Here is a 14,489-nt window from a genome sequence, read left to right as displayed (position 1 = left end):
GTCAGCCAGCCCCAAGACATATTACTTCACTCCCTCAGAACAACAAAACACTTTTTGAGAGTAAAATCTGTCCTCCCTTTCTACTACCCTCAGCTCTTCTGACCTCCCTTGTAAAGTGGTCCAGCAGCTTAATCTCCTCACCAAATCTAATGCTGACATTGTTCTAGAGTTTCCACCCAGGGCCAATCGTCCCCTGGCTGGTGAGTCAACCATCAGATCCCAGTAAAGGTGGTGATGAGAGGCAGAATTCTGGATACAGAATAGAACACAGAACTCTGTACACAGGTCCTGCCCTTCCCAAGTCATTGGTGAAGAAGTTCAGGTGAATATGCTTCTAGACTAAATAAAAGAGTTTTTTTTTTTTTTTTTTTTTTAAGCTTTCCAAGTCTGGGATAACCTCAAATTTACCATGTAGCCAAGGATAACCTCAAACTCCTGGTTCTCCTGCTTCCCAAGTACTGGGGTCACCACATCCAGCAAAACTGATTCAAAGGTTATTTGATGACATATTTTCTTTGTTGTTGTTTTCGGAACTATCTCACTATGTAGCCCAGGCTTGCCCCATACTGTCAGTGATCCTTCTGCCTCAGGTTTCTGAGCATTGGGATTACAGTCATTTACCATCACACTTGGGTAAGTAAGCATTGGGTTTTTTTTTTTTTTTGTTTGTTTGTTTGTTTGTTTTGGTTTTTCAAGATAGGGTTTCTCTGTGTAGCTTCCTGGGACTCACTTGGTAGCCCAGGCTGGCCTCGAACTCACAGAGATCAGCCTGGCTCTGCCTCCCTAGTGCTGGGATTAAAGGCGTACGCCACCACCGCCTGGCTAAGCATTGGTTTTTATGTGGCAGTTTACTGTTCAGACCTTTTTTTACTCGACCAGTCAGAAGATTTTGCCACAATTGGTCTGTTTCTCTTCCCTGAACTGCTTCCGGGCTTTTCCTCATCTCCCTTGTGGGCCTTTCTGCTGACTCCTTGTCTCCTACATGTGGACTGCTCCAGGGCATGGTGCTCAGACCTCTTTCCTTAAACTGCATTTCCTGATGATTTCTCACTTGTATTATTAACATCCCCAACCTGGTCTTCTTCAGGCTGTTCTCAACGCTGTAGTCAGAGGGACACTGTTAAGAAACAAGTCTTTTAATTCCAGCACTTGGAAGGCAGAGGCAGGCAGATCTCTGTGAGTGCGAGGGCAGCCTGGTCTACAGAGCTAGTTCCTGGACAGCCAGGGCTACCCAGAGAAACCCTATCTCGAAAATAACAACAACAAAACAAACCCAGTCTTGTCTAATGTGGTGTGAATCCCAATACTTAGTGTTAATCCCAACACTTGGTGAGTTTGATGCCAGCCTGGTCTACATAGCAAATTCTAGGCTAGCCAGGACTATAGTGAGATCTTGTTTTTAAAAAACAAACAAACAACCCCTCCCCCAAACAAAAAACAAATAAAGCTTCTTGTTTTTGTTTGGAGACAAGTTCTCCCTTTGTAGCTCTGGCTGTCCTGAAGCTCACTCTGGAGATCCACCTGCCTCTGTCTCCTGAGGACTAAGACTAAAGGTGGTGACATCACTCCTGGTACAGCTCTGCTGGGACTCAACACCTCCAGGGGCTCCCTCTTCCACTCAGAATACCCCCAAACTCCTGGTGATGGGCCCTTGGCTCTGAGTCCAGCCCCTCCCTTCTCTTTCATCTCACTCACTACTCTCTTGTTCTCTCTTATTCTGTCAAAACTATCCGAGCCCCTCTCCTATTCCGGAACACACACCAGGCATCCAAGGCGTCACAGTCGTCTTTTCCTCTGTCATGAATGCCCTTCCCTCTATATGACTCACGTATCGCCCTTACATCTGTCAGTCTGCTATCACCTAGGAAAGCCCGCTCTAGCCCACTCCGCCTAAAACTCGACCCTTCCTCCAACATTCCCTAAGTCTCTTCTCTCTCTCTTCTTCCTTCCTTCCTCCTCAACAGGGTCTTGTTGAACTCCATCCAGATCCTCCTGCCTCAGCTTCCTGAGTGCTGAGATTACAGGCATGCACCATTATGCCTGACTCATGTAGTTTGGGGACTGAAGCCAGGGCCTCATTAGTACCAGGCAAGTGCTCTACCAACTGGTTGACAGCCCAGCCCCGTTGCCTTCTCTCTTAAGTATTTATTATCCAATCTGCTTTTCGTTTATTGGTTTGGTTGTTTGGTTTTTTGTTTTTATTTTTTCGAGACAGGGTTTCTCTGTGTAGCCTTGGCTGTCCTGGAACTTCCTCTGTAGACCAGGCTGGCCTCAAACTCAGAGAGATCCTCCTGCCTCTGACTTTTGAGTACTGGGATTAAAGGCATGTGCCACTGTCATCCAGCTACCCAATATGCTTTATGTGTGTGTGTGTCTTCTACACCTACTGTAAAGTCCACGGAGGCAAGGATCTGTGCTTGTTTTGTTCACTGCCAAGTCTACAACAGTCTGATACAGACAGGGATCAACATTTGGAGCAAGTATGGATGCTTATTTGGAATGGCTTTGTTAGTACCAATAGACAAGAAGAAGTCAGTCAGATAAGGAGACCTCCGAGAGAGCTACAGATAGCTGGGAGGAAGCAGAATTTTCTCAGTCCTTAGAGCATGAGGAATCCTTAGAAAGGTAAGAGAGACCTGCTAAAATAATGATTAAGAACACAAGATAGGGCCTGGAGAGATGGCTCAGTAGTTAAGAGCACTTGATTGCTCTTCCAGAGATCCTGAGTTCAATTCCCAGTAACCACATGGTGGCTTACAGCCATCTGTAATGGGATCAGATTCCTCCTGGTGTGCATGAAGACAGGGCACTCATGTATATGAATAAATAAATCTTAAAAAAAAAAAAAAAGAACATGAGCTAGGAAGCCCCTCCTGCATTCCAGATTGGAGATGCCAACTCTGTTCTGGTCCTCAGTTTCTGTACCTGAGAAACAGACAACCAGAGTAGCTACTCCAGAGGTTTCTTTACTTGCTAATGAAAAACCAGAGAGCTGAGGATATAGCATGAAGGCCTGGGTTCACGTCTCAGTGTCCCATAAAAGCTACATGGTGGCATATGCCTGTAATCCCAGGATTGGGAGGTGGGTGAGGGATGGAAGTGGAGGGGTCAGAGGAGCAGAAGTTCAAGGTCATCTGTGGCTAAAGCTGAATGCCGAGTTCAAGGCCAGCTGGAGATATGCATGACCCTATCTTAAAAAAAAAAAAAAAAAAAAAAGGTAAAGAGAAGCGGGCAGGAGAGGTGGCTCAGGAGTTAAGAAAGAGCATGCACTGCACTGCTTTTGCAGAGGGCTCCAGTTTAGTTTCCAGCACCTGTGTCAGGTGGCCTGTAACTCCAGCTCCAGGGGTTCTGACATCTTTTTCTGGAGGCACCTGCACTTATGTGCATGTACACACACACACACACACACACACACACACACACACACACACATATAATGTGTGTGTGTGTTGCCAAAAGGTTTCTTTGGTTCCACCAGGCCCTGTGGTCCCTCAGCCACTTATAAAATAATCATTCAGTAATTATCAATTGTATGGCCTGTGGCAGGCCTCTTGGTAGCTAGCTCTTATAGTTATAACTCAATCCATAACTATTAACCTATGTATCACCATGTGTTCTGTGGCTTTACCTACATCCCATTGCATGTTGTTCCTAGGATGGCAGGCTGCCATCTCCCTCACTCTGCCTTTCTCTTTCCTGTCTCTCTCCTTGGATTTCCTACCTGCCTCTATGCTGACTTGCCATAGGCCAAAGCAGCTTATTTATTAATCAATGGGAACAACATATATTCACAGCATACAAAAAAAAATCCCCCAGCACTTCCCCTTTTCTATCTAATCAAAAAGGAAGGTTTTAGCTTTAATATAGTAAGATTATATATAACAAACAGTTATCAAGTGAGAATTATAGTTACAATATCTAGTCTATTTGTATTTGGCAAAATTAAAGAAAATATTTTATCATGTATCCTACATTTGTGAGTCTAAAATTTCATATCTAATTTATCTTTTATCCTAACTAAGGAAAATCGTATTTATAACTATCTAGTCTTTAACTACATCAAAGACCCCAGAAGGATATAATATTACCTAAGTAAACAGGAAGAGCATTGTAAGCAACTTCCAAAAATCTGGAATGACAGAGACAGCTGGCTGCCTGGACAGTCACCCAAAGTTCCTCTGCAACATTGGGGCACCCATCTTCAGCCTACAGCCCTAGAGTCTCTTAGTCACTTTTCCCTGTGTTCTGTAGGATGTCTGGCAGTCTCCTCTGCAAAGCAGGAACCTGGTAGACCATTTCGCCTTGTTTTGGCAAAATTTAATGGTCATTTTTCCTTGGGTCCTGTATATCCAGTTGATACAACATTTTGTCAAGCTGTCCAGGCAAGAACAGTTTCTTGCCCAAATGGCTAACTTTTGCCATAAGGAAAGCAAACTCCATGGGAGTTTCTTTGATGCCCATCCTCCTCTCTGAAGTAAATTGGTGCTCCCAGGAGCAGACATGTCTCATTGTCCAGAAAGTCTAAGCTTTTAAAACATTTTAAATGCCATATTCTGTAGGTCTTTGAAGTGTTTGAAGATTACCTACCTAATTGAAATATGTCTGCATATACCTAGAAAGCTTAACTAGCATGACTATAAGTTTGATTATCATAGAAGACTAATTATTAATCTGTATTTCTTCATTATATATTACAATTTCAAATGAGCTGTACAAACATAATACTTTAAACAAGAATAGAAATATACGTACAGTATAACAAAATTAACTTTAAATTTGTATCAATAAACTAAAAATCCATAGCAGTGTAAAACATATTAAACAAGTTGTTACTCTTTAAAAGTAGATTCAATAATCTACCCTTTTATCCTATCATATCTATACTTCCCCTTTTCTTTTTTAGAAAGAGATTGCATTTATAATCACCCCCCTTTAAATAAAAATAAACATTCACAAACAATATTTTAGGAATTTGGGTGTAGCTTTATATATATTATTATTTTAATATATTATTATTATTATTATTTCTTGCTGATTGGGGGTATAGATAATCTTATGGGGATCCTGAGAAAATTAAGAAGTATAGTAGCAGCCGGGCGGTGGTGGCGCAGCCGGGTGGTGGTGGTGGCGGCGGCGGCGGCGGCGGCGGCGGCGGCGGCGGCGCACGCCTTTAATCCCAGCACTCGGGAGGCAGAGCCAGGCGGATCTCTGTGAGTTCAAGGCCAGCCTGGGCTACAAGTGAGTTCCAGGAAAGGCGCAAAGCTACACAGAGAAACCCTGTCTCGAAAAACCAAAAAAAAAAAAAAAAAAAAAGTATAGTAGCAGTCTGTGAGGATGGATCATCTCAGCCAGTTGCTTTGAAGCTGATTTTGGATGTTGGATCATCTGGGCCATGGTGTCATCGGAGACCTTTCAGGGAGTCTTGGTTGATTAAACTATATTAGCCTGGAAGCAATACACAGGTTCTCATCTTCTGTGGAAACAAAAGCAGAACCTCTTTTCCAAAGCAATGTAGCCTTAGACATGAATTTTGAAGTCAAGATACCTTTAAAATATACATATTGGTTTAACTTAGGAGCCTTTGCAATCAAACATCTTCGTGTAGTTAAAAATCCCAAAGGCAATATAATCCAGACTCTCTGTGTAATTTTCATCTTTATGTGGCTTATTTTTCATATTATTTTTATTGTCTCTTTAAAGACTTTATTTTTTAGAACTATCTGTTGCTTTATATAACTGTCTATCCTCCCTTTCTCTCTCTTCCAAGCCTATGTATATTTTCATACATATTGTAAACTGTTTAGAGGTTTATTTCTTCTGAATCTGTCTTTTGGGTGTCTATAATCCTTTTTTGACCAGAAGAGATGTGAAATTGTTAAATTGCATGGCTAGGACAAAAAGTGGTGGCCTTGGCTGCTGATTCTGCCCCATTCAGTTTTTCAACATGGCGCAGATATCGAGTTGTGCTTATCTCCCCAATTTTGGGAAGCAGTATTAAATAGTATAACTGTGTTTTTAAGTCTATGGCTGTGCTCCCAAGCCCGCAGGTGTTGGCTGGGAGCAGCCTCTTTGTATCGCAGCCCAGCTCATCAGAGACTGTGGGAGACTGTTATGTTGGCGTTGAAGTCCACTGGCCATGTCTCTGTACCATGGTCCTGCATGAGACCTGAAGTAGGAAGTTGTTTTTAGCTCAATTTTAGAATCTCTTTTTAAGATTCTAAAATTGAGCTAAAAACAACTTCTCAGGTTTTAGGTGGAAACTCATGCCCCATATTGGGCACCAAATGTTGCTGGAAGGTTTCTCTGATCCTGCTGGGCCCCACGGTTCCATGTTCCTCCTGTCCTTCCCAGCCCTGCAGTCCCTCAGCCGCTTATAAAATAATCATTCAGAGGCTTAATATTAATTACCAACTGTATGACCTGTGGCAGGCCTCTTGCTAGCTAGCTATTATAGTTTTAATTCAACCCATAACTATTCATCTATACATCACCACATGTTCTGTGGCTTTACCTACATCCCATTACATGTTGTTCCTAGGATGGCAGGCTGCCATCTCCCTCACTCCACCTTTCTCTTTCCTGTCTCTCTCCTTGGATTTCCCGCCTGCCTCTAAGCAGCCTTGTCACAGGCCAAAGCAGCTTATTTATTAACCAATGGGAACAACATATATTCACATACAAAGAGATATCCCCCAGTGTAGATGTATCCAACCATCTTATTAAATAAGAAACACAGAACCAATGCAAAGAAGAAAGCCAAGAGATCAGAGCTAAGAGCCTTACCCTGCAGCTAGCCTCTTAAGCCAAGAGACCTCTCTGAAAAGGACCTACTTCCTGTGTGTTTGTCTTTATATAGTCTTTCTGTTCTGCCTTCTCATTGGTTGTAAACCCAAACACATGACTGCCTCGTCAGTGCCTGTATGTACAGCCCTCCAGGTCTTCTATGGTATTGAGATTAAAGGCATGTGTCTCCAATGCTGGCTGTATCCTTTTACACACAGAGATCTACCTAGCTCTGTCTACCAAGTGCTGGGATTAAAGGCGTGTGCCACCACCGCCACGCTCTTGCTATGGCTCTAATAGCTCTGACCCCCAGGCAACTTTATTTATTAATATACAATTAAAATCACATTTCAGTACAAATAAAATACCACCATACCCCAGCATATATACATAATTTAAAAATAAAAATTTTTTAAAATCCTCCTTTAAAAAGAAAGACAAGAACAATCTATGCAGAGTCTAGGCCAGGTCAGGCTACTTAGGAAGGCTCTGCTCAAAGGCTGTTGTAGGTTTTTTTTTTTTTTTTTTTTTTTTTTTTTTTTTTTTTTTTTTTTTTTTTTTGGTTTTTCGAGACAGGGTTTCTCTGTGTAGCTTTGTGCCTTTCCTGGAACTCACTTGGTAGCCCAGGCTGGCCTCGAACTCACAGAGATCCGCCTGGCTCTGCCTCCCGAGTGCTGGGATTAAAGGCGTGCGCCACCACCGCCCGGCTGCTGTTGTAGTTTTTAACTGTGTAGCACATAGGATGCTTTTATAAGCTAAGAACTCACATTCAAGGCATGAGGGGGTGGGGGACTCAGGCAGACGCAACTAGTTTAGTCCAAAGAGGCTCAGAACCTAATGAGAATAACGTCTGCCTCAGCATGATCACTGTCTGGACTCAGGCAGCTCCATGAAACCCATGTTTGCAGAAGAAAAATTCAGGATTTGGTATGTGGCATGAGGCCTCTGCTGGGGAGCAAGCAGCTCACAGCTGCCTGTGGCTGATGCAATCGGAGCAGAGAGAAATGATTCACTTTGACTCCACCATCCACCCCGGGACTTTGGCCAACTACAGGTTTGGGGTTCATTGGAGGATGGTTTTTTTTTTTCCCCTTTCTTGAATTGAAAGAGAAACTTTGTGTTTCCAAAAGGCGATGTCGTTGTGTGGAGTGGTCCTGCAGTGAGGTCGTGTTGGATGGGTTTGGGATGAACCACTTCTGCTGTGCTTAGTAAGTCTGGGGGAGAATGAAATTGAGGGTCTCCGCTTCCTGCCGCCCCTTTCCCTCTACCCAGCAAAGACAGAGCTGAAAGATGTCTTTGAGAAGCAGTGGAGACAAGGGGAGGTGACTCGGAGGTACCAGGATGCTGCCCAGGACGCTGCCAGAGAAGTGGCTTCTTGTTTGTTAGCAAGAGTTTGTGGTAAGGAGGTCTGCAAAGCTCTCTCCCACAGCACCCGGGACTAAACAGAACAAATAAAACCTCTATTTGTTCATCCCTACCCTGGATTTAGATGGTGTTTTACAGCCAGGGTTACTGGGATCAGCTGAAACCCAGGCGGACTGTTTATTTCTAGGATGGCTAAGCCAGACAAATGCTTCTCTGTCCTTCTACTTTCCAGGCCAGGAAAGCAGGAGACACATTCAATCAAGAAAGAAGCAATGAAGAGTATATACTTAAAAAAAAAATTTCAGGGGTACCTACTGTGTTTCCAATGCTGAAACACATAAATAAATTTTTCAAAAGTGTAAACTTGGGCTCAAGTTCTCAAGACACGTAAAAATCTACTCGTCAGGAGGATGCCTAATGGGCAAAACTCAAGAGAAAGTTTACAGACAGCTAGCTATTTGGAGTACTAAGACAATCTTACAAATGAGGAAGGAAGGAGATGATGGAGATTGTGGGTAGGTTCTGGCGCTCTCTGAGGAGGCTTCGTAAAGAAGGTTTGGAAGGGTCTGTGTTGTTCTCTCTGGCGCCCACCACTGACTTAGTATAACGCTTGTCATAGAGTGGGCATTGAGGAAGTGTTTGAGGCATGAATGAAGAAGGAGGTGGCTTATATTAGAGGCACAAATACGGGGAGGAGGCCATTCCAACCTGAGGAAAGGCCCAGAGAAATGAGCTGATGTCTCGGCGAGACTGGTTTAACCACAATGGAGGGTGTGTAGTGAGGAGTCGTGGGAAATGAGGTTAGAGATGGAGCCAGATCGGGGAAGGTTGGGAAGTCAGGCCAAGAAGTTTAGTGGAGATAAACGTTCTTTCACAAAGGCTTTGTGTGTGTGTGTGTGTGTGTGTGTGTGTGTGTGTGTGTGTGTGTTGGGTCTTGAACCCAAGGTCTTACAGGACTTCCACACACTACCTCCCACTGGCTGTTGAGGTCCCCAGCACTCATTAAGTCTTTGTGAAACACAGATTATATGCTAACAACCTGGGGAAAGGGACAGTAGAAGGATAGATGTTACTTTAAAGGACCTCACCATCTATTGGGGAGAGGTGAAATAAGGTGCCCTTTATTGTAGTTGCTGTGATAATCATGACGTGGGTAAAGGAGCTGGATATTTTAGTAACTGAGGCTGCAAAAGCGGGGGCATTGTCAAACTTGCTCAAGTGAATTGAGAGTTTTCCTGAGAGGAAGCCAAGACATCCATTGTAGGAAGTGGGATTCAAGGAGGAGGATGCAACGGGGTTCAACACAGCAAATTTCAACATCACCTTTCTTCTTCTCTCCCAGCAATGCCTCATGGCTAATCTCTTACCTCTGCTTTCTTTCTCTTTATAGGCTTCCTTTTCTGAAGGATTTCATCTGAGGGAAGCTTGACATCTGAAGGCCGTAACATCTCCACACTAGGGTCAACTGTCCTCATTTACTCTCTGGAGCCCAGAATTCTAAGAATAAAGAATCTGCCTAGTGTGGTGGTACATGTCTATATTCTTAACACTCAAGAGGATGAGGCAGGAGGATTTCTATGAGGTCAAGAGCAGCATAGGCTGCATAGCCAGTACCAGGTCAGACACAGCTACCTCTTAAGACTCTATATTAAGGGACTGGAGAGATGGCTCAGCAGGGAAGAGCCCTGGCTGTCCTTCCAGGATGCAGGTTCAGTTCCCAGCACACACATGGCAGCTCACAACTGTCTGTAACTCTAGTTCCAGAGGATCAATATTTTCTTCTGGTTACCTCAGGCACTTTGCACACATACATAAAATAAAAATATTAAAAAATAACTTCTTTTTAGACTTAGGATCTGCTACTGAGTCCATATTTTTGTGACCTCCACACAGATCACTACTTTGACTCTAAAGGCAAAGTCCAAGGTAGCACTAGTACGTTGGGCTTTATGAAGTCACCAGTGCTGTAGGCAAAAGTAGGTGGGCCTACAGTGAGCCAATTACTTCTCTAAATATTTGTTGTTGTTTTTTCAAGACAGGGTTTCTCTGTGTAAGAGCTCTGGCTGTCCTGGCACTTGCTCTGTAGACCAGGCTGGCCTTGAACTCAGAGATCCACTTGCCTCTGCCTCCCAAGTGCTGGGATTAAAGTTGTGTGTCACTACTGCCCAGTTTAAAAAAAATATATTTTTTAGCTGAGCATGGTGGCACATGCCTTTAATCCCAGCATTTGGGAGGCAGAGGCAGGTGGGTCTCTATAAATTTGAGGCCAGCCTGGTCTACATAGAGAATTCGAGGTTAACCAAGGCTATATAGTAAAAACTAAATATTAATAATTTTTTTAAAACCCTATTTCAAAATAACAAAAAGGGGGTTGGGAAATGGTTTAGCCAGTAAAGTACTTGCCACTCAAGTATGAGAACCAGAATTTGGATGCCCAGTACCCATGTAAAAAGCCAGATGTGATGGTATGTGCCTAATCCTGGAGAAGCAGGGACGGGTTCTCGGGAGCATGCTGGCTAGCCTATCTCCCTGACTGGGTGAGCCTCAGGTTCAGTGAAAGAGGCATCTCAAAAATAAAGTAGAGAACGATTGAGAAAGACATTGTGCATTGTCCTCCGGCATCCACATGCACATACACACATGTGCGCGGATGTGCACACACAAAAAAACTTGAAGAAAATAAAAGAAGCCAATTGACTTCATTCAGCCTACGGATGGATACTCCTGGATCCTTACCATCAGCTGTGCTTAGGAGACAAGTTAGGAGGGAAAACATTGCCTCCCAAGCGTACCAAGAGCTGTGGGTCAGAGTGGGGTGGGGCTCAGTGGGTAGGGTGCTCGTCTAGTGTGTGAGAAGTCCTGCGTTCGTCCCCAGCACCACAAGTGAACAAGAACAGCTTGAACTCCTCCAGTTGAACAATGTAGGGAGCAGGTCTCTTCTCTTGGGCGTGGTGGAGGCGCACGGCTTCTTTGCACCAGACTTGGGGGACAGAAGGATGGAACATTTCAAATGCCATCCAAGTAGCATTCTAGAGCTATTAGGCTGGCTTTGTTCCGCAGGAGGAATTGGAGAAGTTTTAGAAGCTGACAGGACCCCAGACCGTGAAGAAAGCTTCTGCCTAGCCCAAAGCAGAGCAATTTAGAGGTAAAGATTGATTTTAATTTATTAGATAGTATCTTTAAAAAATTAAGTCCAAATCTGCTTCTCATTTATTGCCATGTCCCAGGCCACATAGGCAGGCTCAGAGTAAAAACTCACAACATGTTTTTTCAATTGAATCCAATTCCCTTAAACACAGACAATCAACAAACAAACTGCTCTTTGTGTTCTGTTAGGAACAGCGTCTGGACCACAAACACAAACCAAACATCAAAACATGCTTTTTCTGATTCCTGATCCAGGACTTGGGTCACTGGACACAGACTTGGGGACAGGTAAAAACAAAGCCGCAGAGTCAGAGCCAAGGTGCCCGGCAGAGGGCTAGATAAACAGATAGTGCTGTATGTGCCCAGCGGCTCCCAGGGCAGATCAAAGGTAGCTTTCTTTCCCCAGTGCAGGCAGCAAGCATGGCAGGAATCTGGGGACCTCTCACCCAGTCCCCCACCCATGATCACAGATGGAGAGCCATGCCATTAGTGGCCACACCTTTGAATACTACCAGCATACAGGCATTTGTACAATTCCTTTCTGGTCTTTCCTATACAGCTCCCTTAGATAGCCATCATATGACTGTGTGTGACTACTGGCTGGATTGCTTGGGTTCACAGCCCAGGTCTGCTACTTGGGTAAACGTTTGCATGGCTTAACTACTTAGTTTCTGCATTAATAAAACAGCACCAAATTAATAAGCCCCCTTAAAGGAAGGGGGAAGAGTGAGAGGGTTATTTATGCATATGACTAGTGTGTAATATGCCATGTGTACCCTGAGTAAGCAATCCCATTTGCTGCAGTTGGTTTCCCAAAACAAGATGGCAGACATGAATTCCCCATCTTCTAGAACCCTGCAGGACATTAAATCCACAGAAAGCTGTTGAGGGCTATGGTTTGGGCCTACACTAATTTCTTTTTTGTTTTGGAACAGACCCCTGATTGGTCCAGAAATAGGAAAGAAAGTAAGCCAAGCCAATCGGAATTCTTCCCTAGTATTCTTTTCCCTTTAGTGAGAGAGAATACTTGCTCTTCTCCTTGCTCCCTGCCTTTGGATTTGAAGTAATGAGGATTCGAGTTCAAAGCGCCTTTGTTCATCTCCTACTCCACAGGAGAAGCTGCCTGGAGAGGATGGAGCAGATCTACAGATCTGCCCCACAATTTGACTACAGACAACATCAAATTAACCCCTCTCTCCTTGAACTTCAGATTCCGTTACTGGCAACTAGACTTTGTACTCAAGCATCAAGTCAGAGAGGCAACATCTGAGTTTCCTTTTGGTTTATATTAAATTACTTCCAGTTTTATGGCAGATGAAGTCAATATGTTTATACTGTTTTTGCATATGAAAAAAAGATTAGCTGGGTAGAGTGGCGCACACCTTTAATCTCAGCACTCAAGAGGCAGAGGCAGGCAGATCTCTGAGTTCGAGGCCAGCCTGGGCTACAGAGTGAGTTCCAGGACAGCCAAGGCTATGCAGAGAAACCTTGTCTGGAAAAACAAAAACAAAAACAAACAAACAAAGACAACAACAACAACAAAAGATATATTTATTTCATGCATATGATGTTTTGTCTGCATTTCAACATATGCATGCCTGGTGCCTAAAGAGGCTGGAATAGGGTGTTGGAATACCTGGAACTGGAGTTATAAACAGGTGTGAGCTACCATGTAGATTCTAGAATTCGAACCTGGGTCCTTTGCTGGAGTAGTAAGTAAGATCTCTTAGCCACTGAGCCATCTCTCCAGCCCCCTTGTTTTGCAGAAAAAGGAGGAAGAGGGAGAATTGAGAGAGAGAGAGAGAGAGAGAGAGAGAGAGAGAGAGAGAGAGAGAGAGAGAAAGAGAGATTGATGATTGATTGATTCTGGACATTTGGAGCTAGCCATGGTAGTTCATGCCTGTAATCCCTATACTTGGGAAGCTGAGGCAGAAGGATTGCTATAAATTGAAGGCCAGCCTGAGCTACACTGAGAGACCCTGTCTCCCCTTCACTGACTCCCCTGCAATAAGAACAGAAATTTGGAGCATTTGGAAGGTTTAGTGTAGAATCTTCCAAGTCTTGAATATGGGTTGTAATTCTGATATTTCAAACGATTGAAGGGTCCAGGCGTTGGTTACATATGCTGTAATCCCAACAGTGGAGAGGCCAAAACAAGAGAACTGTGAGTAGCTCATGTGGCCTGGTGTGAAGGGCAAGATCCTGTCTACAAACAAAGAAACAAACAAACCATAACAATAGAACAACACACGTACACCACACACACACACTCTCACACAAAACCAGGAAGCTGGGCATGGTGGTACACGGCTATAATCCCAGCTACTCAGGGGGTCAGATTGAGAGGATAATTAGTTTGCAGTTGTCTAAATTACATAGTGAGATCTCGTATCAAACAAAAACAAAGCAAAAACCAAATCTAAAACCACTGAGTGTGAGGTAACTGACTGTCTCTGCTCCCCCCCCCCCATATGTCAGGACTAAGGGTTTGCTGAGCTCCAGAGCTCCAGAACTTCCTATGCAAAATAAGATGAATTGCCCCCTGTGTGTAGACCACACAGATTTCATAGGAGACGTCCACTCTAAGACATGATCTCATTTTACCCCATCAAGGTACCTAAACACAGTTGTACTTGCTCTCTGGCTTCCCATCTCCACACTCTAAGGAGGCAGGTGCCATTGCTATTCCTACTTTGGAGACCCAATAAGTCCCTACCACACACATAGAACAGAGAACCCACTCATACCAGGGCCCAGTACAGAATGCTCTCATTTCCCCTGGTGTGACCAGCCCTGGGTCGTCAGCAAGAATCAGGCCTCTCCCAGCTGCATGCAGCCACTTACCATGGTTATAACATCGATTGGAAATGGAGGGGCTCTCTGCACAGCCAAGAAGTTAAGGATTTATTTCCCTTTCCCCCTCCTCTTTCAGCACAATGCATTTGGACATGGTCCAGTTTTCTGAGTGTAAAAACTGAAGGTGCAGAGTCAGGAGGTGACCTTCTTTGGGCACAGCATGTTGGTGGTACTCTAACCTCCAGCATCCTTTTGTACAGCAGAGCATCGTTCTTTTACAAGGGAGTATGAAAGGGTCCAACACTTTCTACCTGACTCCTGGGTCTCAGACTCCATGTGGTCCACTCATCTAATTCTCCAAGGTCGGCCCCCACCCCAGACCCTGAGGGGAAGGATTG

General features: G+C 44.1%; 1 long non-coding RNA gene across 3 annotated transcripts; it reads left to right on the top strand.

Moving 5' to 3' along the window:
• The first annotated feature begins 275 nt into the window (after window positions 1-275).
• Window positions 276-12,519, top strand: LOC131910688 (uncharacterized). Of its 3 annotated transcripts, XR_009379201.1 has the most exons (4): window positions 276-322; window positions 9,539-9,675; window positions 11,485-11,583; window positions 12,231-12,519. It is a non-coding gene; the product is annotated as an uncharacterized LOC131910688 (long non-coding RNA). The 3 variants fall into 3 exon arrangements; XR_009379202.1 differs by lacking the exons at window positions 11,485-11,583; window positions 12,231-12,519 and adding an exon at window positions 11,209-11,294; XR_009379200.1 differs by lacking the exons at window positions 11,485-11,583; window positions 12,231-12,519 and adding an exon at window positions 11,209-11,294 and having other exon boundaries at window positions 9,539-9,765.
• Window positions 12,520-14,489: the final 1,970 nt, after the last annotated feature.

This window comes from Peromyscus eremicus, chromosome 5, assembly GCF_949786415.1.
Source record: "Peromyscus eremicus chromosome 5, PerEre_H2_v1, whole genome shotgun sequence".
In the NCBI taxonomy this organism is placed as follows: Eukaryota; Metazoa; Chordata; class Mammalia; order Rodentia; family Cricetidae; genus Peromyscus; species Peromyscus eremicus.
This window is presented reverse-complemented; position numbering and strand designations above follow the sequence as displayed.